Here is a 14906-nt window from a genome sequence, read left to right as displayed (position 1 = left end):
ATACGTATATATGTGTGTATATGTATATATATATATATATATATATATATATATATATATATATATATATATATATATATATGTATGTATATATATATATATATATATATATGTGTAGGTGTAGGTGTGGGAAAAATCACAAGACTACTTCGTCTCTACAGAACTGTTTTATGAGGGGTTCCCTCAATCATCAGGAGATTTTTTTCATTTTTTATTTTTTAATTTTTTTTATTGAGGGAACCCCTCATGAAACAGTTCTGTAGAGACGAAGTAGTCTTGTAATTTTTCCCACACCTACATATTGCGCTCTACCACGGCATCGAGCACTATTCTCTGGATAATCCAATCAAGATATATATATATATATATATATATATATATATATATATATATATATATATATATATATATATATATGTGTGTATATATGTATATGTATATTTTGTTCAGTTAAAAAAAAAAAAGAATACTAGATTGCGATACAAATAAAATTGTACGGACTGCTTCATTCTAAAATCTGTGACTCGATGGTGAGAAGTAGTTTGGTGCCACCTGCTGACCACAATCTGTCTTTTACTGACTTTTTTGGTAAATATATAAGCGCCAGCGCCCCTCGCGACCCCAAAGTGAATAAGCTGTAGAAAATGGATGGATGGATGGATGGATGGATGGATGGATTAAAGTTAAAGTATCAATGATTGTCACACACACACTAGGTGCGGCAAAATTATTCCCTGCATTCAACCCATCACCCTTGATCACCACCTGGGAGGTGAGGGGAGCAGTGAGCAGCAGCGGTGGTCACGCCCGGGAATCATTTTTGGTGATTTAACGCCCAATTTCAACCCTTGATGCTGAGTGCCAAGCAGGGAGGTAATGGGTCCCATTTTCATAGTCTTTGGTGTGACTCAGCCGGGGTTTGAACTCACAACCTACCGCTCCTAGGGTGGACACTCAATACTAGACAACTCAGCAATGATTTGTCAGCCAGTAACAACCACCTGTGTTCTTATCGGAAGACATTTCGATGTCACCTGGGTGTCCAGCTGTGCACAAGCACTGCTTGTATCGGAGATTTGACATGCATACTTAGTAATTTGCTGATATCGTCCTGAATTGAAAAGAAGTATCATTAATAAATATTCATAGGTAGCTACTCAGCAGTTCTGAGCACTTAAACAGGCCTTAGTAGACATGCTGGGTGGGGTTAGAGGGAGGCCAGAAAACATTTGGGAGGAGGCATTGTTATGGCGTAGGTCCCACTTAATGTCAACCCCGCCAACTGTCGAGGCACATGGGTCAGGCTGCACCTGATGGATGTTTTAAGGCCAGGCTGCACAGTGCTGGGAATGCGCAATGACAGCGTAGAGGTTGGATCCCCGTGTCCAAATGGCTCCTCCAATGATGTGCTGGCGCTTCAAAACAAGGAGCAGGGTCATCAGTACCTCGGAACACAAGTTGCATCTCAATTCGGGACAGTGACCCTGAAGAAGAAGAAGAAGAGTTGGGATGCTGCTTTTTATTCCACACTAAAACTGACGCAGGCATCACACGGCTGGGAAATAAAGCAGCTTAACAGGCTTTAAAAGCAATGCATTTGGAATAACTTTGTATAATGGCAGCAAAGTGAAGACTATGAGACTTTGGATTTTCGGGGGAAAACCTTTCCAGCAGGTACAAGACATTGATACGACGTTGATTATACATATATGTCCTTTAAAACTGACCTTGAAACGTGGCAAAATAGTTGTATTTGTTAACGAAGACAACGTTGATGTTAAATGTTGGATCCACATTGTTGGTTGTGAAATGAGCAAAATTTAAATGGTCAAATCAGCGTCACAACCTAACATTGACTAAACGTCGTCCAAAAGCACGTTGTTTCCAATGTTGTATTTGAGTTGTAGGATTTGGAAACAACTAGAGAGGTCCGATAATGGCTTTTTTGCCGATATCCAATATTGTCCAATTCTTAATTTCCGATATCAATCGATACCGATATATATACAGTCGAGGAATTAACACATTATTGTCACACCTGTAAGTTTATGTTTTGGTTTTGGTCAGGTTATGTTTAGTTTTTTGGACATTTAAGTTCTGTCTCGGCATTCTCTGGTTTGTTTTCGTCTCCATGCCAACTCATTACTTTTCACCTGTCATGTCACTTCCCTGCCCTCAGCCTCACACCTGTTTTTACTAATTATCATAGCTACTTAAGTCACTCTTTTTCTTGTCTTCATTCTGGGATCTTCACACACGCTACCCATGCTGCACCTCCTTCATGCCCTCGTCCATAGTTCCATGCCGTGTAAGTTTTTGTATTTATGCCATTGTGCTAGTTTTGTTTATATCCATCCATCCATCCATTTTCTACCGCTTATTCCCTTTCGGGGTCGCGGGGGCGCTGGCGCCTATCTCAGCTACAATCGGGCGGAAGGCAGGGTACACCCTGGACAAGTCGCCACCTCATCGCAGGGCCAACACAGATAGACAGACAACATTCACACTCACATTCACACACTAGGGCCAATTTAGTGTTGCCAATTAACCTATCCCCAGGTGCATGTCTTTGGAAGTGGGAGGAAGCCGGAGTACCCGGAGGGAACCCACGCATTCACGGGGAGAACATGCAAACTCCACACAGAAAGATCCCGAGCCTGGATTTGAACCCAGGACTGCAGGAACTTCGTATTGTGAGGCAGACGCACTAACCCCTCTGCCACCGTGAAGCCAGTTTTGTTTATAGTTCATTATTATTCATGCTAATCGAGCAAGTGTTTTTGTTTCATGTTTGTAGTTTGCAGCATTTATGCTAGTCTTTTGTTTGTTCATAGCCTTAGTTTGTTTATTTTTTATTATAGTGTTAAATAAACAACGATGTACTCACAGTCACGTCTAGCCCGTGCAAATCATTCTCTGCATCGAAGAAACAACTTTAATCCAAGCCAAGTTGTGACAATTATCATGCCGAGTTTTGTTGTGATGCCCTGCTGGATGCATTAAACAACACGGTTTTCCTAAATATATCAACTCAAGTTATGGAAGAAAAATGCCAACATGGCGCTGCCATATTTATTATGGAAGTCACAAAGTGCATTATTATTTTTAACATGCCTCAAAACAGCAGCTTGGAATTTGGGACATGCTCTCCCTGAGAAAGCAGGAAGAGGTTGAGGTGGTGGTGGGGGTGGGGGGCGGAAAGGTGTAGCGGGGGTGTATATTGTAGCGTTCCGGAAAAGTTAGTGCTGCAAGGGGGCTGGGTATTTGTTCTGTTGTGTTTATGTTGTGTTACGGTGCGGATGTTCTCCCGAAATGTGTTTGTCATTCTTGTTTGGTGTGGGTTCACAGGGTGGCACATATTTGTAACAGTGTTAAAGTTGTTTATACGGCCACCCTCAGTGTGCTCTGTATGGCTGTTGACCAAGTATGTATTGCATTCACTTGTGAGTTATTACTTATTATATGTGACTGGGCCGGCACGCAAAGGCAGTGCCGCTAAAGTTTTTTTGTGCTCTGTACTTCTCCCTACCTCCGTGTACACAGCAGCGTTTTAAAAAGTCAGAAATGTTATTTTTTGAGACTGATAATGATAATTTCCGATATTATATTTTAAAGCGTTTATCAGCCGATAATATCGGTAGTCCGATATTATCGGACATCCCTAGAAATATACACATTTCAATGGTGTAATCACTGTCACAACCTGACATTTGTTAAAACCTCGTTAAAATGCATGTTGTTTCAACGTTGTATTTGTGTTATAGAAGTTGGAAATGACCAAAATTCAATGGTCAAATCAGCGTGACAACCTGACATTGAATAAACGTCGTCAAAAAGCATGTAGTTTAAATGTTGTATTTGTGTTGTAGAATTTCGAAATGATCAAAATTCAATGGTCAAATCAGCTTAACAACCTGACACTGATTAAACGTTGTCAAAAGGCATGTTGTTTCAAAATTGTTTGTGTGGTAGAATTTGGAAATGACCAAAATTCAATGGTCAAATCAGCTTAACATGTATATCTTAGTTGTAGTTTTCATGACCAAATTTGGAGGTGTTGAAATTTCCATTTAAAAGCGCTACTGCTCCTCGCTAGCGTGTATATGTCATATCCATTGTAAATTAGCAGTGATCTAGCTCATTTTGAACAGCGGAGCATTACTTTTGAATGCTTTCTATCAGGCATGCTTGCGTTGTTGGCATGGGCAATGTTGCTCTGAGTGATTGTTTCCCCGCCTAGGGTTTGTGTCTGCCCACGCAACAAAGCTATCAAAACATGGTACCTTGGATTCATTGCGGCTTAACAATAAAACAATATCAATATATTTTGCGATAGAGACGTAATCAATATCAATAAAAAATGCATTCAATAAAACGTTCTGCAATTTTTTTTTTAATTCTCCATCGGAAGAAACTGAAAATTGCGACGCAAAGTTAGTTGCATGAACAAAGGCACTCGCTCTATGCAACGCAGGAAGTGTTCATTGATCAGTCTGCGTTGCAGCCAATCAGGTAATAGTATCAACTATCGAGTTTAATTGCGCCATCATTTGTCTCGCGGTTGTTTCTTTGCATGGAGTGAGAAGATGTCAGGTTCAAACACCGAACTATCAATTAAACAAAGACAAGAAGCAATGAATAAAACAGAGACATGATTCAATTTAGCTCATGAGGAGAGCGCATGCCCGCCGCTCCGAGGAGGGAGCTTAACGCATCCTCATTTATTTGACCATTTCCTGATTACATAGCTGCAGCTGCTTGTAAGGGAAGGGGCCATAAACAGCTGCTGCATTGGGTCATAAACAGTCCAAACAAAAAGGTGCTTGGAGAGGTGTCAGGTTTGCCCCTTCCCTGCTTGTAATTTTCGGGTCCTTCCTGTGGCTGTCCAACATATCAAAGAAACCGTCACCTCCGCGTCGCATTCCATTGCATACAGTGGAGGTTTACAAGCGGTAGGCATTTTGCTTGATAAGATTAAAGACAGCTTTTGTCTTCTCGCAGGGCAACCTGAACTTATGGGAAAACACGTGTGATAACTTATAGAGAATTAGTCTGACAAGAAGAGAAAGTAAAAATGAGTTCTGCAGAGAGCGAAGAAATTGTGGATAAAACAGGAAAAGTCACCCCTGCAGAATGGCAATTTTTTTGGATTTTTAAAATGGACCATAGTCAGACCAGGCCCTTGTCCCCACCAAGATCCATAATACCACACAAACGTAACTGCCCTCACCCTTTGGAGCACAGCCGCAACTTCCCGGCACTAAATCTGCAGAAAATAGTTCTTCTCAGGTTTCTCAATGTTTACATTTTCACATTTTGCACTATTTTGTTACTTTATTAAATGTTCTTACATAGTCCTTATTTTTGCACTTTTATTTTAACAGTCTACGGGTAATTGCTTATTGTGATTTTATATTGAGTGCTTTCCATAGTTGTGTTGACATTTCCTTTCATTTCTGCCCTGATAGCTGAGGGGTTTATAATCAGAGGAAGGTTTAATTTAAAAAAACGATTTTTACATGTAATATATTTTTCTCCTGGCCTTTATTTTCCATAGGTCATTAAAAAATATCAATAATTATCGATATCGACCGATATAAAACACTTCTACTGTGATACAGTTTTCAGCCACATTGCCCAGATTTTACTTGAATCGGTACCCAGTAGTAGCAACGGAACTCAGTCGGTACCTATAACAGTACCAAACTCGGTACCCTCTCCAAAGTACATAAATTATTTTCTATAATATTGTCCCTTGAGAAGATCATAAAGTGAGTAACGGATGTTGGTGCTCTTTTGGTGTACCTAATCACGTGTCTTACGAGTGTATTCCACTTGGGAAAGTTTGGCCTTTTCTGCATTGATTTCAGTTACTCCTCCTTAAAAAAATGTAAGTCTTGCAGGCATTTGTGGCTCCTGTGCCCTTTTAATTTTCAACCCGGCATCCTGTCCTAAATCCTACAGTCACACATGGCTACCCAATACAGTGCATCTGGAATGTATTCACAGCGCTTCACTTTTTCCACATTTTGCTATGGTACAGCCTTATTTCAAAATGGAATAAAATCATTTGTGTCCTCAAAATTCTACAGACAATACCCCAAAATGACAATGTAAAAATTATATATATAAAAAAATCATTTTTAGATAAGTATTTACAGTATTTGGGCAAGATTTAGGTGCACCAGTTCTATAAGCACCTCTCAAGCTCCATCAGGAAGGATGAAAAGTATTGGTTTTCATCCGGGATGTCTCTGTACATTGCTGCAATCATCTTAGTCTAGTCAGGGAGTTGACCAAAAACCTGAAGGTCACTCTGTCAGAGCTACAGAATTCCTCAGGGGAGAGAGGTGAACCTTCCAGAAGGACAACCATCTCTGTATCAATCCACCAATCAGGTCTGAGTGGTAGAATGGCCAGACAGAAGACTCTCAGACCATGAAAAACTGAATTATCTGGTCTGACGAGACAAAGATTGAACTCTTTGGTGTGAATGCCAGGTGTCGTGTTTGGAGGAAACCAGGCATCATTCATCACCAGGCCAACACCATCTCTACAGTGAAGCATGGTGGTGGTAGCATCATGCTGTGGGGATGGTTTTCAACGGCAGGAACTGGGAGACTAGTCAGGATAGAGGGAAAGATGTAAGCATCAATTTACAGAGACATCCTTAGACTTAGACACACTTTATTGATCCACAAGGGAAATTGTTCACAGTAGCTCAGTCTCAAAGGATGGTAAGGGTAAGGATGGAAATGATAATGCAGGTATTAGACTAAAAATATACCATAGTAGCAGTATAAAATATAACATATATGTGATATTTATACATTATACATACATTATATTATATATACTGATATATTATATTATTATATTTTATTTTTTATATAATATGAACAATATATAACAAATTCCAATTACAATGCACAATTTTACAGTATATGTAACATATGCAGTAAAAAAAAATCAAAAAGAAAAAAACTCAGCATAAACTAAAGAGTAGATCCAAAAGAAAATTTAGATTATAAACAAAGAAAGGTAGCTAACATACAAGCAGACAGGTAATAGACAGATATCATCTATTGCAGTATGGCAGGGGTCGCCAACCTTTTTGAAACCAAGAGCTACTTCTTGGGTACTGATTAATGCGAAGGGCTACCAGTTTGATACAAACATAAATAAATTGCCAGAAATAGCCAATTACCTCAATTTACCTTTAATAAATAAATCTATATATATAAAAAAACATGGGCATTTCTGTCTGTCATTCCATTGTACATTTTTTTCTTTTTATGGAAGATTTTTTGTAGAGAATAAATGATGAAAAAAACACTTAATTGAACGGTTTAAAAGATAATTAAATTTTGAAACATAGTTTATCTTCAATTTCAACTCTTAAAAATTCTAAATTCAACCGAAAAAAAGAAGAGAAAAACTAGCTAATTCGAATCTTTTTGAAAAATTTAAAAACATAATTTATGAACATCGTTAGTAATTTTTCCTGATTAAATTTAATTTTAGAATTTTGATGACATGTTTTGAATAGGTTAAAATCCAAGCTGCACTTTGTTAGAATATATTACAAATTGGTTCAAGCTATATTTCTAACAAAGACAAATCATTATTTCTTCTAGATTTTCCAGAGCAAGAATTTTAAAAGAAATTCAAAAAACTTTTAAATAAGATTTAAATTAGATTTTAAAGATTTTTGTAGATTTGCCAGAATATTTTTTTTTAATTTTAACCATAATAAGTTTGAAGAAATATTTCACAAATATTCTTCGTCGAAAAAACAGAAGCTAAAATGAAGAATTAAATTTAAATGTATTTATTATTCTTTACAATAAAAAAATAAATGTATTTGAACATTGATTTAAATTGTCAGGAAAGAAGAGGAAGGAATCTAAAAGGTAGAAAGGTATGTGTTTAAAAATCCTAAAATAATTTTTAAGGTTGTATTTTTTCTCTAAAGTTGTCTCTCTGAAAGTTATAAGAAGCAAAGTAAAAAAATAAATGAATTTATTTAAACAAGTGAAGACCAAGTCTATAAAATATGTTCTTGGATTTTCAAATTCTATTTGAGTTTTGTCTCTAGTAGAATTAAAAATTTCAAGCAAAGCGAGACCAGCTTGCTAGTAAATAAATACCATTAAAAAAATAGAGGCAGCTCACTGGTAAGTGCTGCTATTTGAGCTATTTTTAGAACAGACCAGCGGGCTACTCATCTGGTCCTTACGGGCTACCTGGTGCTTGCGGGCACCGCGTTGGTGACCCCTGCTGTATGGTGAGTGATTGTACAGCTGGATGGACTGCGGAATTAAGGAGTTCTTGAATCGAACACTGTAGGAACGCAGCTGAATGAACCTGTTGGAGTATGGCCTCTGCTGTCCCTCAATTGTCTGGAGTGGGTGGGCAGGATTGTCCATGGCGGTGAGCAGTTTGTCCAGTGTCCTCCTGTCCCTCACTGACACAGACGCCTCCAACTGCGTGGCAATAGTTTGTACGGCTTTCCGGATCAGTTTGTCAATCCGGTTTAAGTCCCTTTTGCTGGTGCTGCTCCCCCAACAAACCACCGCAAAGTACAGGGCACTGGCCACAACAGACTGGGAAAAGATCACCAACAGCTTGCTGCACAGATTAAAGGACCTAAGCTTCCATGCTAACGCTTCCTATCCAATCTGACGGAGCTTTAGAGGTGCTGAGAGGCAAAACTGCCCAAAGATAGGCGTGCCAAGCTTGTGGCATCGCATTCAAAAATCGAGCAAAGGGTCTCAATAGTTATGTACCTGCGTTTTTTATTTTAGTTTTTTTTTAAACAAATTTGCTAATTAAAAAAAAAACACCTTTTCACTGTCTCATTATGGGGTATTGTCTGCAGAATTTAGAGGTTCCATTTTGGAATAAGGCTATAACATAACAAAACATAGCAAAAGCATACTTGCCAACCTCTGAATTCGGGAGATGGGGGTGAGGGTAGGAGGCGGGGGTTGTATTTATTTTCAAGTATTTTTCTTATATATATATATATATATATATATATATATATATATATATTCGGCCACCGTGTTCAATGGAGAAGTCTACAAAATTTGCAGACAGCATACCCCTTCCCCTTCGAGCTGTCCTGGATGAACTGATATTATTTTTTCCAATCATTTTGGAACTTGCAAGCGTACTTCTTCTTACTTGTCGTTGCCATGTCTCTTCTTCGTTCTTCTGCTTCGTCTCTGTTATGTTTTCGGACATTACCACTTGCCGTAGTTTTGAAGCAATGCATGATGGGAATCCAGATGTTGTGTGTCAGTGTATTAACGTGCCGGCTGGAATAAACACACGCTGAGGAATAGCTCCGTGCCTGCCTACTTTATGGGTTATAGATAAACCTACGGATAACAGAGATATATACAATAGTGTCCTTTTCAGGTGAGAGAGGACGCTAAAGGCAGTGTCTTTAAGACACGCCCCCAATATTGCTGTCCTGGTGGAAATCGGGAGAAATGCGGGAAAATGGTTGCCCCTGGGAGATTTTCGGGAGGGACACTGACATTCGGGAGAATCCCGTTAAAATCGGGAGTGTTTGCAATTATGAGCAAAAGTGAAGCGTGGTGAATACTTTGCACTGTAGCTAAGCAGTCTGTTGATTACAACACTGTCACCGGCATCGTTATCTTCAGACCACATTTGCATGATAATGCGGGGCGTCCTCACGTCTTTTTCCTCCCGCTCTGTCTGTTTTTCTGCACGCATGCAAAGCATATCTGCGGCGGCGGTGTGCGGTTGCGATACATTGTGGTTCAAGATGATTTATTTCCCCTGACGTTGCACGTTGAACGCAGCTTAAATGGCGCAGCTTTGATAAACACAGCTGCAGACAATAATAATCTCCGATATGGGGTGGGCATATTTCAACCTCAGGTAACCCGCGATTATCTGAATGATTTACATGCAGACGAATAAATGGGTTAAACATCTTGCTTATTGCAAAGCACCCACCATTGGACCAGCAGTGTGTGCAAGCATGTAATATTTAATAGACAGCTTTGAGGTATAATCAGGCCATTAATATTTTAAAAAAATTGTCCCGCTCTCATGCAGGAGCAGCACTACCGATCTTTTCTAAGAAAGGACATCTTTTTTATCCACCTCTTATATGATAAATAATTGTGAAAAAAAAGATGGCCCTGCTAATCCTTTAAGGGTTCCTTACGCACTGAGAGCACTGAGACATCATCGGGGGAATGATAAGATGGCAGCAGAATGAGGCGCGCTTGCAGAGGAGATAAAAAGGAGGCAGATTGAGTTTGACTTGGAGCATAGCAGTAAGAGGATAACAATCAGAATGTCCCGCAGGTCATAAGAAAAAGAACGGGGAATGAATGATTTTTATTTTTTTTTTCGGGTGGGTGTCACCGTTTCTTTGGATGTGACTAGGATAAGAATGTAGTCTGATCTTCTTCTTCCTGGCTCCCGTCTCACCTGTGTGGCAACATGGTCCTCCACGATACCACAGAAAGCTGCCATAAACACCAGTCTCGTCGATAACAGGAAGCTAAAAGGCTGTGATATGCATGCCGGGCCAGTAGATGGCGTTGTCCCTTTTGTAAATAACCTTGTGCGCCAGCTGCTTTCTGTCATATACTCTATATTGCTAAAAGTATTTGGCCACCCATCCAAATGATCAGAATCAGGTGTCCTAATCACTTGGCCTGGCCACGTGGTTAACAAAGTCGGTTGTGGTTGAATTTGACTGGGCTGCACGCATTGCTGGCAGTAAGTCGGACACGTTTCCAGTGAAGGTTGGACTTCGCCAAGGCTGTCCTTTGTCACCGATTCTGTTCATAACTTTTATGGACAGAATTTCTAGGCGCAGCCAAGGCGTTGAGGGGTTCCGGTTTGGTGGCCACGGGATTAGGTCTCTGCTTTTTGCAGATGATGTAGTCCTGATGGCTTCATCTGGCTGGGATCTTCAGCTCTCACTGGATCGGTTCGCAGCCGAGTGTGAAGCGACCGGAATGAGAATCAGCACCTCCAAGTCCGAGTCCATGGTTCTCGCCCGGAAAAGGGTGGAGTGCCATCTCCGGGTTGGGGAGGAGACCCTGCCCCAAGTGGAGGAGTTCAAGTACCTAGGAGTCTTGTTCACGAGTGGGGGAAGAGTGGATCGTGAGATCGACAGGCGGATCGGTGCGGCGTCTTCAGTAATGCGGACGTTGTATCGATCCGTTGTGGTGAAGAAGGAGCTGAGCCGGAAGGCAAAGCTCTCAATTTACCGGTCGATCTACGTTCCCATCCTCACCTATGGTCATGAGCTTTGGGTCATGACCGAAAGGATAAGATCACGGGTACAAGCGGCCGAAATGAGTTTCCTCCGCCGGGTGGCGGGGCTCTCCCTTAGAGATAGGGTGAGAAGCTCTGCCATCCGGGAGGAGCTCAACGTAAAGCCGCTGCTCCTCCACATCGAGAGGAGCCAGATGAGGTGGTTCGGGCATCTGGTCTGGATGCCACCCGAACGCCTCCCTAGGGATGTGTTTAGGGCACGTCCAGCTGGTAGGAGGCCACGGGGAAGACCCAGGACACGTTGGGAAGACTATGTCTCCCGGCTGGCCTGGGAACGCCTCGGGATCCCCCGGGAAGAGCTAGACGAAGTGGCTGGAGATAGGGAAGTCCGGGCTTCCCTGCTTAGGCTGCTGCCCCCGCGACCCGACCTCGGATAAGCGGAAGATGATGGATGGATGGATGGATGGGCTGCACAGAGTCCTGACCTGAACCTGATAGAACAACTTTGGGATGAATTACAAAGGAGACTGAGAGCCAGTGTCATGATCCGTGGCTCGGATCATGTTTTGTTATGTTCTGTTAGTTTCGGACTCCCTTAGTTCCTGTTTGTGCACCTCTGGGTTTGTTTTAGTTTCCATGGGGATTAATTGGGTTCACCTGCCTCCGGTTAGTGGTCGGCACGCTCAGCTGCTGTCAACTACTAATGAGAGAGCTTTATATTAACCTTTCTCGCCACACTCAGTCTGGCTTCCTGGTTTGCTATATACAGCAGTCACGTTGGTATTCCTGTTTTCTGGCTAATTATTCCTGTGCTAAGTTTTGGTTCTTTAGTTCTCTTGCAAACGGCATTCTTTCCTTTTATTTGGTTCCTGTCTGTTTGTAATGTGTAGGATTTATGACAATAAATCATATTCCTACTTTCACGCTTTCGTCTGGAGTTGTCCGTCTGCATTCCTGAGAGAACAACCCCGCACAAAGATGCGACCCCAATGTGACAGCCAGGCCTTCTCGACCAACATCAGTGTGTGACCTCACCAATGCGCTTTTGGAAGACAGGTCGAACATTTCTATAAACACCCTCCCCAACCTTGTGGACAGCTTTCCCAGAAGAGTTGAAGCTCTAATAACTGCAATAGTTGGACCGATATCATATTGAACCCTATGGGTTAGGGTAGGGGTCGGGAACCTTTTTGGCTGAGCGAGCCTTGAAAGCTAAATATTTTAAAATGTATTTCCTTGAGAGCCGTATAATATTTTTAACACTGAATGCAACTGTCAGATTCAAACACTGATGGCATCTATTAAACAGAACAAGAAGCAAGGAATTAAACAGAGACTGGATTCAATTTAGCTCAATGAGGAGAAACGCATTGACCTGTACTCTTGTACAGTGTCGTCCCACGCTATGACAAGAGAATTCTACGCCCCCTCTTTTATTTGGACTTTCCCTAATTGCAACAACTCAATGCGTGCATTTGTTATTCTTTTTAATAACATTGTTATTCTGAAGGTAACCAATAATAAATAAAATACTTTTGACCATTAATGCGACTTCTTGAACAGGTGGGATAGAAACGGATGGATGGATGGATTAAAATGCATGAGAATGTTTTATATTTTGAACGTTATTTTTAACACTGTGAATACCAGCGGAACTATTAATTACTTATCGTGTTAAGCAACGTCAGCTAAGATTGATCTGAGAGCCAGATGCGCTCATCAAAAGAGCCACATCTGGCTCTAGAGCCATAGGTTCCCTACCCCTGGGTTAGGGTTACCATGGATTGATTTACGTTGACCCCGACTTAAACAAGTTGAAAAACTTATACGGGTGTTACCATTTAGTGGTCAATTTTACGGAATATGTACTGAACTGTGCAATCTACTAATCCAATCCAATCCAACCCACTTTATTTATATAGCACATTTAAACAACAATAACGTTTCCAAAGTGCTGCACAGCCGTGTTAAAAACAATTGTAAAAAAAATATATATAAAACCAATAAAAACAATATAAAAACAAATATGATTAAAAACTATTTTAAAGGGTAAAATCAATTAAAACAGTAAAATAGAAATCAAAGTGTATAAAAAACACAAAGGACAACAGAGAACAGAGGACCACACAACTCAATAATAAAAGTTTCAATCAATCAATAATCTTTCCATTCCTCGGGATCTTCATTCATGTTAACTATCTGTCAACTTTTTACGTCACGGACACAGACACGGAGGACGTAATAGTTTTCACAGGTTCGACGTTCGGAATTAATTTAGATTTTGTTCAGGTAGCTGTCAGGATGGCCGAGCGGTCTAAGGCGCCAGACTCAAGGTGACAAACCTTCCTCTGATGGGACTTCTGGTCTCCGAATGGAGGCGTGGGTTCGAATCCCACTTCTGACAGAACTTTTTACCATGAATTGATTAACGTGGACCCCGACTTAAACAAGTTGAAAAACTTATTCGGGTGTTACCATTTAGTGGTCAATTGTACGGAATATGAACTGAACTGTGCAATCTACTAATAACAGTTTCAATCAATCAATTAAAGGAATGGGATGGCACTTCAAATTCATATGTGAGTCAAGGCAGGTGGCCTAATACTTTTGGCAACATAGTGTATGTGTATTGACCGGATCAAAGTAGAAGAAGAAAAAAATAAATAAATATAGTGTGTGAATGTGAGTGTGAATGTTGTCCGTCTATCTGTGTTGGCCCTGCGATGAGGTGGCGACTTGTCCAGGGTGTACCCTGCCTTCCGCCCGATTGTAGCTGAGATAGGCGCCAGCGCCCCCCGCGACCCCGAAAGGGAATAAGCGGTAGAAAATGGATGGATGGATGGATAAATAAAATAAAATAAAACAGGAACAAATGAGGGTGCAATGGTGTAAGTGGTGGACAAAGGGTTGCATTATTTAAATTGGCTATTGGTCCGATATCATCAAAATAACAGTATGATATGGTAGTGTCTTGCAGCTAAAATCTTTGTTCACCATTCACATTTGAACCGATACAGTACCAATTTCTGGTACCTGGGGATCGATTCCGGTACTCAACAGTACTATTTTCTGATACTTGTTTGTGTTTTATCAGATACTAATTGTTTTTGATAATTTAATTAAAGTGTGTTCACTTCAAACTGACACAGCTTGTGTAAACTTTTGATGAGGAAATATTGTTTGTTTAAAAATGTTGTGTGGCAGTGCTTCCTTATTTGTCATTACTCAAAACTGATTTCAATGTGTAGCAGTGGCAGCTGAACTGAATGTGACTGAGTGTCATAATTACGTCGGTCAGCTAAAACTAAAAAAATACCAATAGCTGTATCGGTAGTCCAGAATCTTCACGGCCCTCATGGACCGACCTAATTAGGAACCGGTACCAAAAAAATACCCGTGCTTGATATGCATCCCTAATTGGAACCCCACTAAAAACAATGGGTATGAAGGGGTCGGAGACCTGGGTACAATCAGAATCAGAATCAGAATCCAAAAAACTTTTACAATTCCTGAGGTGAAATTAAGATGTTCAGCACAATGCCATTCAAGAGCAGACAAACATTACAGGGAGACAGAACAGGATCGCTGATAGGTCTGCCAACTTCCGGCGCCCCTTACAAAATAGGTAA

The 14906-nt window shown here is 40.6% G+C and overlaps 1 non-coding gene across 1 annotated transcript; it reads left to right on the top strand.

Moving 5' to 3' along the window:
- The first annotated feature begins 13572 nt into the window (after nucleotides 1-13572).
- On the top strand, nucleotides 13573-13681 carry trnal-caa (transfer RNA leucine (anticodon CAA)). The gene is made up of 2 exons: nucleotides 13573-13610; nucleotides 13636-13681. It is a non-coding gene; the product is annotated as a tRNA-Leu (tRNA).
- The last annotated feature ends 1225 nt before the right edge of the window (nucleotides 13682-14906 follow it).

Source organism: Nerophis ophidion, linkage group LG19 (assembly GCF_033978795.1).
Source record: "Nerophis ophidion isolate RoL-2023_Sa linkage group LG19, RoL_Noph_v1.0, whole genome shotgun sequence".
NCBI classification, from domain to species: domain Eukaryota; kingdom Metazoa; phylum Chordata; class Actinopteri; order Syngnathiformes; family Syngnathidae; genus Nerophis; species Nerophis ophidion.
Note: the sequence above shows the minus strand (reverse complement) of the source record. Positions and strands in the feature narration are given on the sequence as shown.